Consider the following 21,166-nt stretch of genomic DNA (forward strand, 5'->3'; position numbering starts at 1 on the left):
AGCTGTCACTGGGGCAGAACCTTTTTAAAAGCTATGCTTCCAAAGGGTCAATTTTTTGGTATATAAAGGTGCTTATTACGACCTAAGGTGTACATATTGTTACCCAAAAGCTACAAAGATGTTAATTTTGAAAAAGTGTCACTCCAATAACAAATTACATTTCCTATTTATTAAAGCATAGCATTCAGCTGTCTCATGTTTACTTAAATTCATTGTCATATTTATTTATTTGTTTAAGGTGATGCGGTGGTGTAGTAGGTAGTGCTGCTGCCTCACAGCAAGAAGGTCGCTGGTTTGAGCCTTGGCTGGGTCAGTTAGCATTTCTGTTTGGAGTTTGCATGTTCTCCCCGTGTTTCCTCCGGGTGCTTCGGTTTCTGCTATAATTCCCAAGACATGCGCTATAGGTGAATTGGATAGGCTAAATTGACCGTAGTGTATGTGTGTGAATGAAAGTGTGTGGGTGTTTGAAAAGTGCTGAAAAGAAAATGAATGAATGAATGTTTGCTTGTTTATTTGACAATACACTTGACATTGTTATACAAAGATGACTGTTGTTGTGCACAAAGGGCATATAGCATAGAGCTAATTTGCAGCCCTTGTCCATGGATAGGCTTTACATTAAAAATTAAAAAAATAAACAAACAAGAAAAAAAAACACAATACAACAAACATGTACAGTATAAGCAGAGCCACACACACTTAAAATGGAAGTCAATCTGCATTAAGAGAAATGTAAACCTGACCAACAAGCATAATACCTAATGTTCACATTGCTTTCAGCTTTACAGAAAAAAAATGGGAGTTCCATGTATGGCTTTACATAGATGTGAACCTTTCACTGAAAAGGATGATTGAGCCACAGCGGTTCTGCATTTGCAGATTCTACAATTCCCACTTGTCATCCATGGCAATGGTAAATATTAAAGTAGGCATTACTGAAACCAATGCTACATTAATATCTCCAGTACACTCCGAAAAAAGGTACATGGCGGTAAAAATAATGATCTTCAAGGAACAGTTTTGTACCTTATAGTACAGAAAAGGCCTTTTATGATACTGTTCTGCACCTTTTATAGTACAACTGAAATGAACAATTGTTGTCATAAAAACGATACATAACAACTCCTTTAATACAATATCTATGAAAATAAATATAACTTGAAAGGCAAAGTGATTTTATGAATAATTCCCACATTAAAACATGAATCATTGTTTAAAAGCAAAGAAACTCATAAACATTAATTATTAAGTTACAAAACAACTGGTAAAACAAAACTATAGGTATTTTAAACTAAACATTTAAGGCATTTTTAATAAACATTTGGTAAGCATTTTCTGATAAATACATTTTAATTATTGATATCATTTGATTGCATTGATAGCATTTCGTCACCTTGGAATCATAAGGTTCTATCTGCGTTCTGAATGGTTTTGAGATATTGAGCTTCATAGTTTTTGCATTCCATAGCAAACAGTATGTGTGTAACATTTGTTTTATAAAATAAAAAGTCTTAAAATGTAAACAACTTGAAAAACATCCCATAATGTTAATAAGTTGTCGTTTAATAAGAATATCTTAAAAACTCAATTTTGACAAAAATGTCAGATAGAACCTTATAATTCTAAGGTGAGCATTTGCTTTCCTCTACGCATGTGACTGAAAAAAGTCCTGCATATGCAAACTGTTCATGGAGACATGAACAGTATTGTAAAACTAATCAAACCTTGTGCATATCTTGTTACAATACTTTTGCATAATTCGATTTCTGTTTTAAAATTAAGTAAATCAAATGACCTTGTATTACAAAAGTATTGTGTGAAAATTGGAGAAATGTTTTATATTGTTGGGAGAATGTATTTCTGCAACATGTTTGTGAAAAGTGTGAAATGTTTAGCAAAAACATATTTTTTGATTTATGTTGAAGTATTTTTTACTCTTTATTGTAAATGGAAAAGGTGTGTTTACACAAAAAAGAAACTCTTTTCAAAAAACATTGTTTAAAAATTTATTCAATGTTTTATATTTACTGAAAATAAATTGACGCATTGGGTAGGCTAAATTGTCTGTGGTGTATGTGTGTGAATGAGTGTGTATGGATGTTTCCCAGTGATGGGTTGCAGCTGGTAGGGCATCCACTGCATATACCATGTGTTGGATATGTTGGTGGTTCATTCCGCTGTAGCGACCCCAGGTTAATAAAGGGATTAAGCTGAAAAGAAAATGAATGAATGAAATTGTCGCATTTTAAATATAGCAGAATGCCTTTAATAGTTCATGAAGGGGTTAGGGTATAAAGTTTCCTGTCACTGTAGAGGTACCTTCATGGATCAGATTTGTACTTTTGATGAAGGTACAATATTGCATCTGCAGGTTTTAAAAACCAGAGGTACATTTTGGTTTCCCATGGTACAAATCATGTCCTTAAAAGTTACAAACTGCAATGGCATAAATTAGTTACATTGTCCAAATCAAAATCCACCACCTTGTGTGCTCATTTTTAATTGCATCTGGTGCCAAGTGGCATCTGTTATCAACTGCAGTGAAATGTCCTTGGGTTAAAGACTTGAGTATCTTCTGTGTAACTGTAATATTGCTGCAGCAATAATTGCAACAGACTTGTTTTCTTAGCTGAATCTTAAGATAATATTCAATAAAGTAATGAAATCTATTTTTAATTTCAGCATATTTATTAAGTAGATTTCCCTGTTTATTTTGAGGTAATGCATGACTGAATATTGAATCACTTAACACAGTATTCAAATATTATGCTATTATACATTTAATACTCAATGTACACTGTATATTTTTAATGTTTCCCTGCAGGGAAATAAGTGATCAGGCCTAATGTATGCTCTGATAATTCTAGGGCCCTAAGTTAGCATTTAGTTTTCTCAAAAGTAGCAAGTAAAACAAATCTGTTCATTTTAACCAAAATCAAATTTGCTCCATGACAATGAATGACAGAAGCAAACCCCCCGGTCACACTTGTCAATAAAATGACAGAGAGCCTTGGCCAAAAGCACACGATAGAGAAAAAAGACCTCACCCGTGCACTGACATGAGCTGTAGTGACAGCTGTCATGCTTTGTTTATGGCACATACATGATCAAGAGAATCTCTATTCAGATACATGTTGCTTGGATGCTCTGTTTCCATGAGACTCGATTGTACAATAAAAATATGTTGACTGAAATCAGCACTAGCTTTCAGGCAGGAAACAGACTATAAAGAGAGCAAAGACTAACCGCAACAACTCTTCAAGCATGCAGAGAACAAGAATGAAAAGGAAATCGTTGAACACATTTCGCACTCTCATACTTAAAATATTGCTTCATGTCTTTGCTCAGCGATGGAAAAAATTGTTTATTTTGATTAAATAATTCCTCATTCTGTCTTCACAATTAACTGTGTCATTATTTAGTTTTTTTTTTTTTTAATGTAGGCTACTGCACATCAGAGGATGAGATCTTGAGAAGCAGATGATAAACTGAGAAAGAGCATGACCTTAGCTCTTCCTGATCAATACTCTGTCTGATATTGTAAAATGGGGAGGGGGTCATGCCATTTCTTATTCATTACACATTATTGACAGTTTGTACAGTATGTGTACCGCAATGCAGAGAAAAGGCATGGGATTTACAGTAGAGTCTAAAAGGTACAGTTGTGAAATGCTTTTTTAATAAATGCATATCATTTTAAAAACCAATGTTAAAAGATTTGTCACATTTTCCCCCATTTACTGTATTGATTTTATGTTTATGATAATGCTCACAGTTAACTTTTCGTGGAATAATCAGTAATCAGTTAGATTAGGTCACAATTCATTCTATTAACTACTGGCTAATTACCTATTATTAAGATTTGGACTGTTCACTTGTAGTTATAAAGTATCCTATTCTGCATCCCTAATCCTACTTTATTCTATCTTACTAAATATTAATAAACAGCTAATTAGTAGTTTATTGACCTAGTAGTGTTTGTTAATAACATGAATTTTGATCTAAATCTTAAGTGGATGCAGAATATCTGATCACCTTTACATAATCAATGACATAGTAATAATACAGTTTAGAAATACCACTGTTAATTGTATTTGTTTAGATTAAATTGATTATTTTGAGTTTTAGATTTTTAAAAGTCAAGCGTGTTGTTTTTGACATAAAACAGATTGTTTTCAATTTTCAGAGAAATACAATAACACAATGTGTAATGGACTCCCACAGGACTTTGTTTTAAGACCTCTGCACATATTATTATGTAGACCATAAAGGCCTTGCAAAATTTCAAAATCCGTGGTATCCTTTTTGGCAGGAACTTCTTAGATTTTTGTTAGCCCCAATTAAATTCAGGTGACCAGACTAAAAAATACATTATTTATTAAATAAAACAAACACATGCATTAACAATTAACAATATTTTATTTATTTATTTATTCATTCATTCATTTATTTATTTGCCGCGGCAGCAGTAATGCGGTCGATGTACCAGTCCGTTGTGGTGAAGAAGGAGCTGAGCCGAAAGGCAAAGCTTTCGATTTACTGGTCAATCTACGTTCCTAATCTCACCTATGGTCATGAGCTTTGGATCATGACCGAAAGGACAAGATCTTGGATCCAATCGGCCAAAATGAGTTTCCTTCGAAGGGTGGCAGGGCGCACTCTTATGGATAGGGTGAGGAGCTCTGACACCCGGGAGGAGCTCGGAGTAGAGCCGCTGCTCCTCCACATCGAGAGAAGTCAGCTGAGGTGGCTTGGGCATCTGTTTCAGATGCCTCCTGGACGCCTACCTAGGGAGGTGTTCCAGACATGTCCCACCGGGAGAAGGCCTCGGGGAAGACCCAGGACACGCTGAAGGGACTATGTCTCTTGGCTGGCCTTGGAACGCCTCAGGATCCCCCCAGAGAAGCTGGAGGAAGTGTCTGGGGAGAGGGAAGTCTCTGTGGGTTCCTGTGGGTTCCTGCGACCCAGCCTTGGAAAAGCGCCAGAAAATGAATGAATGAATGAATGAATTTATTTATTTTTTTAGTTTGTTTTTTATTTTGTTTGTTTATTTGTTTATTTTTTAAAAATCAAGGCATTTGAGTGATTTCCCCATGTTGAAGTTGGTTTCCTCTACGTGCTCCGGTTTCCCCCACAGTTCAAAGACATGCGCTATAGTATAGGTGAGTTGAATAAACTAAACTGGCCTAGTGTATGAGTTTGTGTGTGGATGTGAGAGTGTATGGTTGTTTCCCATTACTGGGTTCTGGTTTGAAGGGCATCCGCTGCTTAAAACATACAGTATATGCTGGAATAGTTTGTGGTTCATTTCGCTGTGGTGTGTGGAATGAATAAATGAATGAATAAAAAAATGAAAAGCACTGAAATAGGCTAGATTTTTCCAGGGTATTAGGGTAATGTTTTCCCATCTAAATTTGATCACCTAAGCCAATGAAAAATAAATCATTTGCCTTAATATTTAAGTCTGTGAAAGTACAGGGCATATTGAGTTTCTGTTTAATACACATTCACTGGCCTAAGTAACCTTAACATGTTACATTGGTCCAAAAAAATATTACTTAGTTGAGCTCTTAATCAAAAACATTTAAATTAATTTTTTAAATATTATATATATAAAATATATATTTTTTATTCATATTAGTTTCGAACTTAAAATATATTACTTGAAAAATAAAACAAATAATTTTAAACTGAAATGAAAGATACATTTTTAATTGAATGAGGTACTGCTTTAAAGTTTTTTTTTTTTTTTTTTTAGAGATTCTTTATTTTTTTGTTGCCCAATCTTTGAATCCCATGTGAACCTCGGTTTATTTGATAAGAGGTTATCTCAAATATTCTTAATAGAAATTGTTTGATAGGGCATAAGGAATTAATGTGGTAAATAAATAAAAGAATCCATAAAAACTCCAATAACAAAGGTTACACTTACACTCAGAGGGCTCAAATAGAAACAGAAGCAAAAAAGCAGAGCACTGGGTGCTGGTTAGTAATGAGCATGCCACCGTTGCATGCCTACAGCTCCCCCCTTCCCCTTCCCCCATCACCAGCATCACAGTGATGAATGCATCCCTCCGCTCAGTGACCCCCAAGGTCATAGAAACAGAGTAGTGGAGTATAGTCTCCGCACCATGCGACACGCTTCCAACCCACTCAGCTAACTGCAGCATAACTCACTCTTACAGCCAGACATGAGGCTCATGTCTCCCACCTTACTCTAATCTCAAATGTAATCAAACTGGTTTAATGCAATGTGCTCAGGTTGAAGTGCATTGAAACTGAAGGACAAATAAAGCACACATAAAAAGTAGATCCAAATGCCTGACGTTACCTCAGACACACTGGGTGTTTGATTTAAATTTTGAAATGAACAAAGTTGTAGGAGAGAAAAACAAATAAAGATGTATGTTTCAGCAATTCTACTAGTTACTTAAACATGGAAGCTTGTTTTAAGTTAAAGCAATTAAATTACTCAGCTTTTTTCAAGTAACAAATATTCGCCCCACTTTATATTAAGTGACCTTAACTAATATTTACTTACACTGAAATTAATAATTTGTTACGATGTACTTATTTTGTAAATACACGTTTTTACATTGTACTATGCTTGATTAAATACATGCATGTATTTGCAATGCAATTAATTTCTGTTATTACATACATAATACACTGCTGACCATCCATTACACTTTAACCCATACCTAAACCTACCCATATCCACATACCTGTCCCTATAACTTACCACCAATAACCCCAGAAATGTTCTGCAAAGCATTATGAACACAATAGGTATATTTTTGAATGTAAATACATGTAGTTAAGGCCACTTGATTTAAGAGGGACCCAAATATTAATTCACTACTGAATCAAAAAATTTTATTTGCATCAACCAAACAAAATTTTTGAGTTAAATGATCTCATTTGGGATATTTCAGGTTTAGATTATTAATAGGCAGCGTTTTCAACTCTTGGACTGGACTACACATTTCACTTCCAAATATTTATTATATTCAATTATAAAAAACTCAATTTTCAATGTTCAGAATGTTTCGTTTTACAATTTGTATCGACAATTTCGTTTGACAGATTTGTACAGAAGTCTTACTAGGTTTGGTAGTAGTTAAATAATTAATTAAATATATGACACTTTTTAATTTTTTACTATTTATTTTAGTATTATTCCCCCATGAAATCCAACAAAATTTAAGGGTTAGATGAGTTCATTATTCTAATCTTCATTAATTTATTCATTCATTCAATAAATCATTCATACAGTTACTTTTGGCTTAGTCTTTATTTCAGTGGTTGCCACAGCGAAATGAACCGCCAACTATACCAGCATTTTTTTAATGTAGCGGATGCCCTTCCAGCTGCAACCCAGTAGAGGGAAACACCCATACATTCTAATTCACACACATGCAGCCAATTTAGTTTATTCAATTCATCTATAGCACAAAAATTATGTTGAATAAATTAACAAATATAAATAAATAAATACATAACATATTGTTAAATATTAATGCAAGTATTTGTTTTTTTTTATTAAATAATGTACTTTTTATTCAGGCCACTTGAATTTATTTCGGGCTAACCACACAAAATGTCAACTGACCCAGCCAGGACTTGAACCAGCAACCTTCTTGCAGTGAGGCGACAGTGCTAACCACTGAGCCACCCTGCCACTATTATTATATTTTATTTCTTTATTTTAGATTATAATTTTTTTTTTTTACTTTTGTTAACATAGTGTAATATAATATGATATTTAACAACATTTATTGTTGTTTTATTTTAGCAAAGACATATATTGATCCAAAAGCCCATTTGCTACTTTTAAAATTTGAGTTCTCATTCATTCATTCTTTTTTATCCGGCTTATTCCCTTTATTAATCAGGGGGCGCCACAGCGGAATAAACTGCCAACTTGTCCAGCACATGGTTTTAATTTAGCTTATTCAATTCATCTATACCGCATGTCTTTAGGCCTTGGGAGAAACCGGAGCACCCAGAGGAAACCCACAGCAACACGGAGAGAACATGCAAACACAGAAATTTCTTTGAAATAGTATTAAATATTTCAATGCATGCAAATACGGGGAGGACATGCAAACTCCACACAAAAACTTACCCAGCCGAGGCTTAAACAAGTGATCTTCTTGCTGTGAGGTGATTGTGCTACCCACTGCGTTACCATGATGCCCCAAATTTGAGTTCTTTTAAATTTAAAAGTAGTGCAGAGCCTTTTGCTTCAATTAAAATATTTTTTTTTTATCCCATGAAATCGCATGATACATTTTGAACAGCGTTTTTAAAATCCAATTTATGGCTATTATGACAGCTTTGTTTCCAGATTTTAGATTATTAAACATCTGACTTTTTTATTATTTCTCAGAGTGAGCATTTAAAAAATCTTTTGAAAAAAAAAAGTTTTTTAAAAATCCCATGTGGGCCTTTAAACCTATTTTTTAACATATTTATTTAAGGGTTAGATTACCTCATTAAGTAAAACAAATTAGGTTGAGCATTGACCTGTGTAGTGTAGCATTAAGCAAAGAACACACTCAAAGGCACACAAACACATTGGTATGTAAGCACACAAAAAGACAACAAATGTGATCATAAACGGACACATTGAAAAGAGTATCTCACTAATGCAATCTGACAGCAATCTGAATGAAAACAAGCTTTTCAGGCAACGTCATTAGCAGTTTCCATATGCCATGCTGTATTGTTCTCATATGCTCTCCAGCCTTATTACAGAGGTCTGCCATTCAAAAGCGTTTCCACATGTCAGGGACTGCAGGCCAAGCAATCTCACATGCCACACAGCAGAGTGACACCACATTTATTAAACTTCTCTGCTGGGCACACACACAAACGCACACACTTTCTTCAATGCCAGGGGTTGGGGAAATGGAACCGGGGGGGATGGGGGATCTGAATCTGTTTTCACATTTTAAAAACCAAAGGTAAAATTGTCTGACCTTGACTCATGGAAGTGGAGGGAGGGATGGGAGGAGAAAGAGGAAGGCTGGCAGAAGAACGCCAGCGTATATTAATGAGCTGACAACAGGAGCACAATAGCATGACTGACTGTGATGGGAAGAAAATGGGCCAGGCAGGAAACAATGCTGGATGCGAAACTGGTCCGGTGCTCTCACAACTGTCGCAAGGATTCGCATTAATTCCCGTCAGGAGGAATGAATTTAAACACTTGTCATAAATTTGATGGTGTGCGATTGTCACACAGTAGAATTGAGCTTTCTTTGTGCTGCTGTATCGTTTTCCGAACCGCTGTTGACTGATGTTCCTGTTCGTTATCAGTTCCATAATTAGCTGACTGATGTGGGAAATAAAGAAGGCAGGATTGTGTGAACCTAATATTACTGGACTTGAGAACTTAATAAATTCCAGAGAAGAATTTTCAAGCAGCTGGAGCAGTTTAGTGTGTAGTATTTCCGTGCAATCATCAAAAAAATTTGACGTAGCACAACTGCTTTCAACTTTTAACATATTATATTTTGTGTAGGGTGGCATGGTGGTGCAGTGGTTAGCATCATCACCTCACAGCAAAAAGGTTGCTGGTTGAAGTCTTGGCTTGGGACCTGTATAGATGTTTCCCAGTGTTGGGTTGCAGCTGGAAGGGCATCCACTGTGTAAAACATATGCTGGATAAGTTTGCTGTGACGACCCCTGACGAATAAAGGTACTAAACTAAAGCAAAATTAATCAATGAATATTTTGTGCAACAAATCAGCATATATCAGAATTTATTCTAAATATTATTCTATATTCTAAATATACTTAATATATATTTCATTCATTCATTCATTTTCTGCTTAGTACCTTTTTTAATCCGGGGTCTCCACAGTGGAATGAACCGCCAAAGTATCCAGCACGTTTTTACGCAGCAGATGCCCTTCCAGTCGCAACCCATTTCTGGGAAACATCCACACACACTCATTCACACTCATACACTACGGACAATTAACCCTACCCAATTCACCTGTACCGCATGTCTTTGGACTGTGGGGGAAACCGGAGCGCCTGGAGGAAACCCACGCGAACGCAGGGAGAACATGCAAACTCCACACAGAAAAGCCAGCTGACCCAGCCGAGGCTCAAACCAACGACCTTGCTGTGAGGCGACAGCACAACTTACTGTGCCACTGCGTGGCCGTAATATATATTTCTTATATTCTAAATATATATTTAATCTATTCTAATATATTTAAAATATATTAGACTAGAAAACAGCAATGAACATATTTAAATTGTAAATGAGTTTTTACAGTTTTTTTTTATCAAATAAATGCAGCCTTCATTCCAATAAGAGACTTAAAAAATCAGTTTGAACATAACAAAATGATTCATTCTTGTTAGTGTAAACAATGTAAATTCCATTAAATGTTTTATGTTTAAGTCCCATGTGAAACTAAATTTAAAGGTTGGATAAGTTCATTAGGTAGACTGTTATTATATTATTATTATTATTATTATTATTATTATTGAGACTATTAAAATTCCAGATTTTTTAACTTTTAGACATGACTAAATACAAGCCAAATTTAAATCAAAAACAGACAAAATTTTAGAGAGGTTTCACAGGGTTTTGTCTTAAGACCTCTACTCTTTCATGTTTTAGCTAAGCATGAGATGATAAACGGTTTCCAGGTTTACTGTGGTTTGGAAAAGTCAAGGATTTAAAACCGCTAAAATTTTATGTTATACTGTTCCTATGGTATAAAAATATATCTAAAGTTGTAGAGAAATCTGTTTTTGAAACTAATGAAGACAGCAGAATGAACAATTAATTTTAAATATTTAGCGTGGCATGTTTACTGTTTCAAAATATTTTACATGTTTTAAAAATAAAATATATTGTTGTTCAATGAGGAAAAAGTTGTATTTTTTACCCAGACATTTAAAAAGAATATATTTTAAAGCAGTAATTTCAACATCATGATACTGTAAAAAAGATATTTAAATATTTATATTTTTATCCAAGATTATCATAAAAATTTGCTGTGAGTTTTGTGAGATTGTAGCAGCTATGATGAGCATACGTTTTATAGAAATGAAGTGTGAAATCACGTCATATAAATATTATTATTATATAAATATTACCATTTACTTTCTATTCAAAATATATATTCTACAAAGAGCAACAAATAACATAAAGCAGATGTTTTTTTTTTTTTTTTTTTTAGCTTTGGTACTGTTCTTGGATTCTCAGTTCTCAAAATCTCAGAAACTACTTGATCAACATATTTAAACAAGTCACAAGATCTTGTCACAAAAGAACAACATTTTAATTGCTATTACACATGCAGAAACAAAGAAAGTGAAAAAAATATGTATAAAAAAGAGAAAATTAAAAAATGTGAGAAAAGCTTGTTAGATAGTTAATTGGTTGGGCAGGTAGGTTTTTCTTCAAATGTAAATAAAAGTGGAATATATATATATATATATATATATATATATATATATATGTCATGTCATTTCCAGTCAAAAAATTGGTGGAATAAAGGTAATTTTAAGTCAGAATTTGCCAGTGGTATAAATAATTTTTGACTACAGTATATACATCAAAACATCAATTTTATTTATATTAACATTATTAAGGAAATTTCAGATTTCCAATGTGAGCTTTCAAATAATTACAGTATTCTGAAAGGAGTGAGCAACAGATTTAATGTTTATTTATAAACTTACACCCTGTGAAACATTTTGATCATTTTTTTGTGTGTCTATAATTTTGTTCTGTTCTTCCTTTAAAACAATCACACATTGCCTGATCTCATGAAGCACAAATTCCCACAGCTTCTCAGAGAGTAACAGCTTTATTCATAAATCAATTGAGAAATGAAAGCACATTTTTACATTTCTGAAATTTTTACTTGTGCAACGTTTACGATGCCATGGTGTTCTAGGTGCTTTCCAAGACATTTGTGAAGTAACATTACACGTCACTGTCACAGGTTCCAGTGCTTTGTCAGACACCAATAATTAACCAAGTTGACTGTTTGTAGTTCTAATGGTTAAAAAAATATGTAAATAAACAGGAATTTGTTAAAGATATTTTGAAATATGTGGTCTATATATTATATATTGAATGTATTTGAAACTCAAACATAAACTTGTATTTCATATTTTGCCATATATTAGATTTTATGTTTTAAAAAAAAATATGGTTCTAACTCTCACATTTACAGAAATGTTTCAAATTGCCAGACATTGATTTACACTGTATTTAGCAGGTACATAACATCATAAGACTTTAATATAAGGTTAGATTTAGGTCATGATGTCAGGTGACCAAAATTCAATGTCTAGCCAGCAACTAAGGACAACATTATTTTGACGTGTAATACTGACATTAAATTATGTTGATATTTGGTTGACTTTTAGTTGTGTTGGAAAGTGACCAAAATCCAACGTTTGGTAGATGTCATAGTGGTAACGTCTACACAACGTCAAGGTGTGACATGATTAGACATTGATATTTGGTTGATTTTAGGATGGACGCTGGACATTGACATCAATCCGATTTACATTTCCAAACAAAATCCAACATCTCTACAATGTTGGAGTACAACATAAATATGACATTATGTTGATGTCCTGTGCCCGCAGCGAACTGTGAGCTATGAGACTGTATTGTAAACCATGAAATTCAAAAGCTTAAAGGCGTGATATGAATCAGTCTTGCTCATAAATGGCTGCTAAATTTCAGCTGAGAAGAAATGGAGGAAGCACTATTTCCTGCATCACGATTTAACAAGAGCATGGGGTTGCTCTGGGGCATTTTGGATGGTAGCTCGGTTTAGTTTGTTGGCCAAATGTACCTATTTTCTCACTCGTTATTGACCAGGGGCATCCAGTCGTGCTCCCCAAGGACCACTGTCCTTCACAGTTTTGTTCTATTCCAAAGTAAACACAATTTCAGCCCAAAGCTATTCAAATGTTGAAATATTCAGGCTTACTAGAAACCTCAGAGTAAGTGTGTTGGAGCTCATTTTTGCAGACCCTTAAGGAGCAGGATTGGACACTCCTTTTATAGGCATTGTGTCCACCAGAGCATTTTTAGCCAGCTGAGAGTGCAGTGCTTTTCTGAAAGTGCCTATCCATGGGTTTTTTGTAAGTACTTCTACAGTACTTTATGATTATTATGATTATTATTGATTAATGTGTCTGATAACTGACATTTTGGTCATCTGGGCAAGTCAGTTAGTACATTGTGTACTCAGAGACCAGCAATATTCATTTCTTTATTTTTTCTTTTGCTGTGCTTGTTGGTATTAGCCCCGCCCCATCCTCTTCTGTTATTGGACAGTTTAAGATGAGTGATTTACACAATTTTAGACATTCTCTCAGTGACTATGAAAAAAAAACACTAGCTGAGTGCTGATATAACTGCTTTGTGCCTTGTCAAACTGCTAAATGTGCCTCTCCCACTGAAAATTATTGAAAAAATAGCTAGATTTTGGGATAAATAATTGTTGTTCAGGCCTCATTTTGTTTTTAAAAGATGTCTAATAGATGTCTAAACATAGTTGTCTTGGCTAAAACAAGGCTAAATTTGGGCTGTCAGTAAAAATCTAATAGACGTCTAAGAATCAAATGAACAGAAATAAATGATTACACATAAAGTCTGTCTAATCTGTCTATGTAACGACATATGCTTTAATGCTAGTCCTTCCCATCCCACCGTTACCAAATGCCTGTCAGAACATGTCTCAATCTCCGCCTCGGCTGCATAAGATAAACAGCACAGTGACAGACATGAAGGGAGCAGATCTCACGTAATGTTTGTGACATATACTAAAGTAAGAACTTTCCCAATGATTATTTGATGTATTTGTTGTGGAGTTGCAACAAAGCTCCTTAAGTTTACACACACACACACACACACACACACACACACACACACAGAGAGAGAGAGAGAGAGAGAGAGAGAGAGAGAGAGAGAGAGAGAGAGACAGAGAGACAGAGAGATAGAGAGAGACACACACACACATGCACGCACGCATAGCATGCATGTTTAACATTGCACTGTTTTTACCCAGCAAATGTGACAGAATGGACGTCAATATCCACTGCTGTATGGATATCCTTTCTGTTAATGTACAAAATAAGTCTGATTTAACGTCCACAAACCTATATTGAAGAATCTTCTTTTATAAGTGTACAGACACAACCGGACGGGGTGATAAAGTAAAGATGGTAAAATTGCTGTAATACATTACAAACATACTGTATTAAAAACATATTAAACGTGTGATGATGATTGATAATCCCAGAAAGCTGAACAGATCTTTTAATTCCAGTTGCGTTGCGCACGTACTGTGTTAAGGATATGATTATACGCAATACTACGGCTAATACGCAGCTGTCAGTCAAATCAGGTGGTAAAACCTTATACGTTACATTGTGGTGGGCCTTAAAATGGGAGGGATTTGGGTCCTAATTTAATGTCAGGAAATAAAAAAGAGACTTATTGTCTATATATCCCCCCAATATTACTGTGGACACACTATATGTGCACACAGATCTGACCAAACCGCTTCCAAAAGATGATTTTCATCATAGGTGCCCTTTAAATTGTGATTGCTTGTGGTATAATAACACTTGCTGGATGTGTGCTGGTCAGACAGGCTAGATCTGATTTATATGTCTTGGAGTCTATAATCTAACAAAGAGCACAATTCAACAAAACACATTATTTGAACAGAAAAGTGCAGACTGAACAAGTCTTGCATTGTGAAGTTCTGTTAAACACTGTTATTAGCACGTTAGCAAGCAGTGCTAATGACAAAGGTTGCTATCAGAGAGATTTTCTATAAATTATATGAGAGAGACACCCTAAACAAGTCTTTGCATCTTGTGTATGTGTGTGCGTGTGTGTTGGGCATGCTGTGTTGACCTGCGGAGTTCTGCCAAATCAGCACAGCACGGCTCTGACAAACACTCTGTTTTTCAGCCCTCTCCCAATGAGCCGTTACACTGAGTTAGTCAAACATGAGGCGGAACAGCTCACAGGCTGCAGTCTTCCTCAGAAAGCAGACTGCCGACCTCTTCACACATGCACACACTCTCAGACACACACCATTGCAGCATCTGTTCTCTAAACCATTACTGCTACAAGCCTCATTCACACCAGCCTGCATCAATTCTTTCCTACTAATTAACGTAGTCTCATAGAGCGCTTGGATCTCTGTATTTGAGGACTGTCACATTGCAGATCAGTTTCAACTCATAGCACAGCCTGAAATTAAAAGGATGTTCTCGAAAAAATAAAAACAAATTACATCCAGCTGTGGGGATGTGTGCTGTTTTTGCATCACAGCACTTCTGGTAAACCTACATTATATAAGGTCTTAAGCTGTTACTAATTTTCTGATAGATGTCCGCTCCAGGCTGGAGTAACCAGCCTGATCTCACGAGGAAACAGTGTTTTACGTTTTGTCAGTTTAGTGGCTAATTCGTACGAATTCGTACTAGTTCAGTCGTGCGAAAGTGTACGACTCTCTGCAGCTCTCAAAGTGTCGCTCATTGAAGTTAAGCAGAGCTGTGCCCAGTCAGTGCCTGGATGGGAGACCACATATGAAAGCTAGGTTGCTGCCGGAAGTGGTGTTAGTGAGGCCAGCAGGCACGCTCAACCTGTGGTCTGTGTGGGTCCTAACGCCCCAGTATACTGATGGGGACTCTATACTGCTCAGTGAGTGCCTTCTTTCAGTGAGACGTTAAAGCGAAGTCCTTAGAAATCCCAGGATGTCCTTAAAAAATGAGTAGGGGTTTAACCCCAGAATCCTGGGCAAATTTGCCCACTGACCTCCTAACCATTTCCATATCATAATTGGCTTCATCACTCTGTCGTTTCTCGACCAATCAGCTAGTGTGTGGTGTGTGGACAGGCGCAATATGGCTGCCGTTGTGTCATCCAGGTGGCGTGTCAGGTAGAATGTCTAGAAAAGAGCTATGTAAATGTAAAGAATTATTATTGCTGGCAATGCAGTGGCGCAGTAGGTATTGCTGTCGCCTCACAGCAAGAAGGTCGCTGTGTTGCTGGTTCGAACTTCGGCTTAGTTGGCGTTTTTTTTGTGGAGTTTGCATGTTCAGTTCATTCAATTTGCTTTTGTATAATGTTATTATTATTAGCATTATTATTTATTATATACATATTTATATTTGTTTTATGAAAAACAAGCTTAGATTTGTCCACCTGTCAGGTTTTAGACCATATGGGGCACAGCATGTGTTTTAGGATATAACTCAGGTTTTTGAACACACTTCATTATTATTGTTCATTTATTAGTTTGCTGGAAATTAGAACTGAATTTAGAAATAGATTTGAAACAAATCTTTGTGCTTAACAAACAAAATTAATTATTTATAGGCTAATTAATGTCTGTGCATAAAGATTTCCTTATCCACGAGAGCAAAAGTGAAACTAGATTATGAGATACCTTATCTCTCATTCTCGCGCTGTATATGCTCTGTTTAACTGTTTTCTTGCTAGTGAAATGCTCAGTTTTTCCACCTACACTTACTTTACGTCATGTAAATAGCAAATGCGCTTATGGCGCGATGCAGCTGGTTCTTAAAGGGAATGGGAGATGAGACTATGATTGTTTTATTCTCAAAACACACCTATAACTCATTAAGAAAATAAACTCAACCCTTTTAGACCATGCGCCACGGCGCAAAGCAAATTTTTCCATCCCTATATTAGCAAAAATGGATTCTGACACGCTCTGAATATATATATATATATATATATATATATATATATATATATATATATATATATATATAAATGTGTGAAATGTAAATATCTAAAAGCTATTTCTTTAAGTAACTTCAGACCTAATTATAATAAAATTGTTTGAATCACGTCAAACAATAATATAAGAATAATACTAAGTAAATAATATGACAATTCCCATTGATCAAATTATTACATTATGTGTGTGTGTGTGTGTGTGTGTGTGTGTGTGTGTGTGTGTGTGTGTGTGTGTGTGTGTGTGTGTGTGTGTGTGTGTGTGTGTGTGTGTGTGTTTATGTAGAATGTTTTTTTTTTTTAAACAGAAGATAAAAAATTAAATTTGAAAAGATGTAAAGGGAAGTAGAATAGAATTGAATAGAACACATTAGAATAGACCATCGGGTAATAATAATAATAATTCACCAGTGTAGCAAATATCTGACTAGACAGACATGTAATGTGAATTTTCGGTGAATTCTGCAGCATTGCCCTGTCCTTTGTAGTCTTTGCGGAATAAAATACACCCTCTGTGAGTCCGGTGCTTTCCTGCGGCAGAACTGTTACATGTCATTAGTGTCATGATGTAATAAACCACACATTTGTTATGTTTCACTGAGTCCAAACATCTCCAATAGACCTAAACTTCCTTCTTTCTTGTTTGGTGAGATAGGAATTATGCGACAAAATGCCAGGTCACGACTCTTTGTGCGAATGTGCTGTTCAGCCATTAGCAGGGGACACTTTAAGTCTAACAATTAGTAAACACGATTACATCTTCTCTTATATTCATTTTTCCATATTAAATGCAGTTCAGCTGAAAATGTCAAGCGTGGGGCTGTGCATTTTCTCTAATGAGTATTCAGTGGCTGCATAATTCAAATTGCATTGCAGGAACAGTGCAGAATCTTAATGTGTGACCGCTTTTGTAGTCTAGGGATTGTTTACTCCTGAAGTCAGAAATGATATTGCAGAAAAAGTGGAATAATTTAATATAACAAATAAATTAATTGTAGATTACAAATCCTAAAAGCAAGTGATAAAAAGCATTACTAATATCATTTTAGGCCACTAAACATATAAGCAAATAAGTAAAATGCATCCTAAGACTGTTTGTTTCTCTGCTGAAGCTCAAGATGCAGTTTATATTAGAGCTGCAGAAATAATTGTAAGTGATTTTAATGTGCATTTTGTCAGTAAAGCCAGTTTTGTAATCAGTATTAAATCTACAGCACATGCTTTCAGCTCAATTTTGGAGCACCATTTTCTATACAGAACCATATTTCATTGACAATCTTAACAAAAATCGTGGAATCATGAATTTAGTTGCCATTTGAAAGTCAAAATTGGAGATAATCATTCAGTGATTTGATAGCTGTTTGCATCGCTTCTCAGTAAACTATGGCTCTATACATCTGAAAGCATGTGAAAATACATTATTATTACATACTCACCTTATAACTTCATAATCATAACTCAAATCATTCTGCCATTCAATCATAAAAAAATGATCATAACTAATTCTGTAAGATGATTCCGTTGTTGTGTGTTTATTTGGAAAATTTATTCAATAAAAGCACTTAAATCTTCAGTTATGTCTGAAATCGCATACTACAGTATGCAAGCTGAGTAGTCATGTGTAAATGATAAATGGCGGGTGAAGAACATCCGTGTTCCTACTACATTCATACATATGTATAGATTGTACTTTTCTAACAGTTGTGTAGATGCACTGTTCTGTTTGATTTCAAATGTCTTTTTTGTGGTGTATTTGCAGTTTCCACAAGAGAGCACCCTCTGCCCTTTTGGAGGAGATGTACTGGTCACAGAGCAGAGCTGTGCTTTCCTGACAAGATGTGCATGAGAATTACAGCTTTTGCAGAACTGCAATCTCATTTTATCATGTATTAATCATGCAGCCCTAGTTCATATCATCTGCAATCTTCTAAAAAAACATGATCAGGCTTGACAGAATTGTGGAGTACATATATCTTGGGTGCTGTTTTTCTTAAAGCTAAGGCAGTGGTCACCAAACTTGTTCCTGGAGGGCCGGTGTTCTGCAGATTTTAGCTCCAACCCTAATCAAACACACCTGAACAAGCTAATCAAGCTCTTACTAGGTATACTTGAAACATCCTAGCATGTTTGTTTAGGCAAGTTGGAGCTAAACCCTGCAGGGACACCGGCCCTCCAGGACCGAGATTGGTGACCCTCAGCTAAGGGGAAACAATTTTCATGTGTTTTGGACATTCATTTACAAAAAACCACACACTGTAGGGTTAAAGATGCAAACTCTTGAAAAATGTTTGATTTTTTTATTATATTATTATTTGATGTGTGCAAACTCCAAGAATGCAAATTTGTGAAAACAAAGCTCACATTCTGTTTTCAGTCTAAAGGCTTGAACACACAACCAGACTCTATCTGTCAGTGTTTCTATACAAAGTGACCTTGACAACTACTAGTCTGGCATGTAAAATACATTAACTAATTTACTTGGATTCATGTGTAAAGGATTGTTTTGACAATGACTATTTTTACAAATGCACCAGTAATAATGGACAGAAACCGGAGAAATGGCAATATATGCAGATTATGACATAAAAGATTGATTTGGATCATAACACATATGCAAGATATATTTCAAAATATTGCAAAAGGGCCATTTCCATAACATTTTTCAACAATTGGAATTACAATTGGGCAACACAGTGGCGCAGTGGGTGGCACTGTCGCCTCACACCAAGAAGATTGCTGGTTTGAGCCTCGGCCATTTGGCATTTCTATGTGGAGTTTGCATTTTCCTTCATGTGTTTGCGTGGGTTTCCTCTGGGTGCTCCGAACATGGGCTATAGGTGAATTGAATAAGCTAAATGGCCACTAGTGTATGTGTGGGTGTGAATGTGAGAGTGTATGGATGCTTTTCAGTGCTGGGTTGTGGCTGGAAGGGCATCCACTGCCTTAAACATATGCTGGATAAGTTGATGGTTCATTCTGCTGTGGCGAACCCTGATTAATAAAGGGACTAAGCTAAAAAGAAAACGAATAAATGAATGGAATTAAAAACATGCACATATTTTCAAATTTCTTAGCTATAATTTGATATGTATGCTCATACAGTATAAGATCTTATATCAGCATCATATTGGATGTGAATATGTCAAACAAACAAAATAAAGGCTTTATCACAGTGAGATGTTTACAACACAATCAAATGCCTTTACTTCTGTTGACATGATTCTTTCATTATTCTTATCATTTGCTTATAGAATCATGTTTATTATACACATAATCATCATTAATTGATGCGGCTGCATGTACAAATGTAAAACTGTTTTCCATGGTGGTTATTTGTCATTTTGATGACATCACAAAAAAAACAAAAAAAATTGTTTAAGCTCAGTCTCTGGATGAAGGTATACAGTGCAGAAGATGCATGCCATAAAATTAGTGTGAACAACTCACAGCATTTGTGTGCATCCGAGCAAAAGCACACTTTGTAATTTGATCACAGTGTTTACACGGCTGTTTATTGCAATTGCCTTATATCACATGGTTTAATAAAATTATTGTTACTATTACGAACTTAAACACGTTAGTTTTTATAAAAGAATGTGTTTACATGTTCATTACATTCATCCCATTTAATTAGAATGTTACCAAAATCGCATTATAATTGCATGAGGACGCCTGCAATAGACTAATGGGAAAACATGTATTTCGGTGTGTGATTTCTAAAGGAAGCCTATTTTAGTGCAAGCAGCTGCTGCTGAGCCACAGAGACTCTGAATGAGGAGCAGAGGAGCGTCTGGTTGTCTGGCAACGAGGTGAAAGAGGTGAAAGTGGGAAGCAGAAGACTGAAACAGTGAAGTGACACAGTTCAGAGATCAGCGGCTGATGAATCTTAATCTATCAGCTCCCTATTGGCCTTTATCTGGGTTAATAATACAGCACTAGAGGAAGGATTAGTCATTTTTTCAGACAGTTTCAATTCTTTCTTTCTTTCTTTCCTTCTTTCTTTCTTTCTTTCTTTCTTTCTTTCTTTCTTTCTTTCTTTCTTTCTTTCTTTCTTTCTTTCTGTTTACTGCTGTCTTGTATTTTGTCTGTAGACTAATAGTTATTCATTTTAATTTCTGCCATTAGAATTAATTGTAATTTTCATTTTTTACCACTCTTACAGTACTTTTCAATTAAATGCATTTTATCAGTTTCCCAAATTTTTTAAATAAAGAGCTTATCAAAAAATGGTACCAAATGTAACATCATGTTATATTTCCCAAGTGTTTTGGGGGTAAACAAAGGTTTGGTGAAAAAAAAAACTGACTTTTAAAATTGAACAGAAATCCCAATAGTATCTGGATGCAGCCTTGTTGATGCAAGCTGAGACTGTATATCTAAGAA

General features: G+C 35.2%; 1 long non-coding RNA gene across 1 annotated transcript in view; it reads right to left on the reverse strand.

Moving 5' to 3' along the window:
- Positions 1-495: 495 nt before the first annotated feature.
- The window catches only part of LOC141381234 (uncharacterized), a 28,605-nt gene continuing 7,934 nt past the window's right edge, over positions 496-21,166 (reverse strand). Inside the window, exon 4 of the long non-coding RNA XR_012401098.1 lies at positions 496-2,210. This is a non-coding gene — a long non-coding RNA (uncharacterized lncRNA). The remainder of the gene's footprint in view (positions 2,211-21,166) is intronic.

This window comes from Danio rerio, chromosome 3 (genome assembly GCF_049306965.1).
Source record: "Danio rerio strain Tuebingen ecotype United States chromosome 3, GRCz12tu, whole genome shotgun sequence".
Taxonomy (NCBI): domain Eukaryota; kingdom Metazoa; phylum Chordata; class Actinopteri; order Cypriniformes; family Danionidae; genus Danio; species Danio rerio.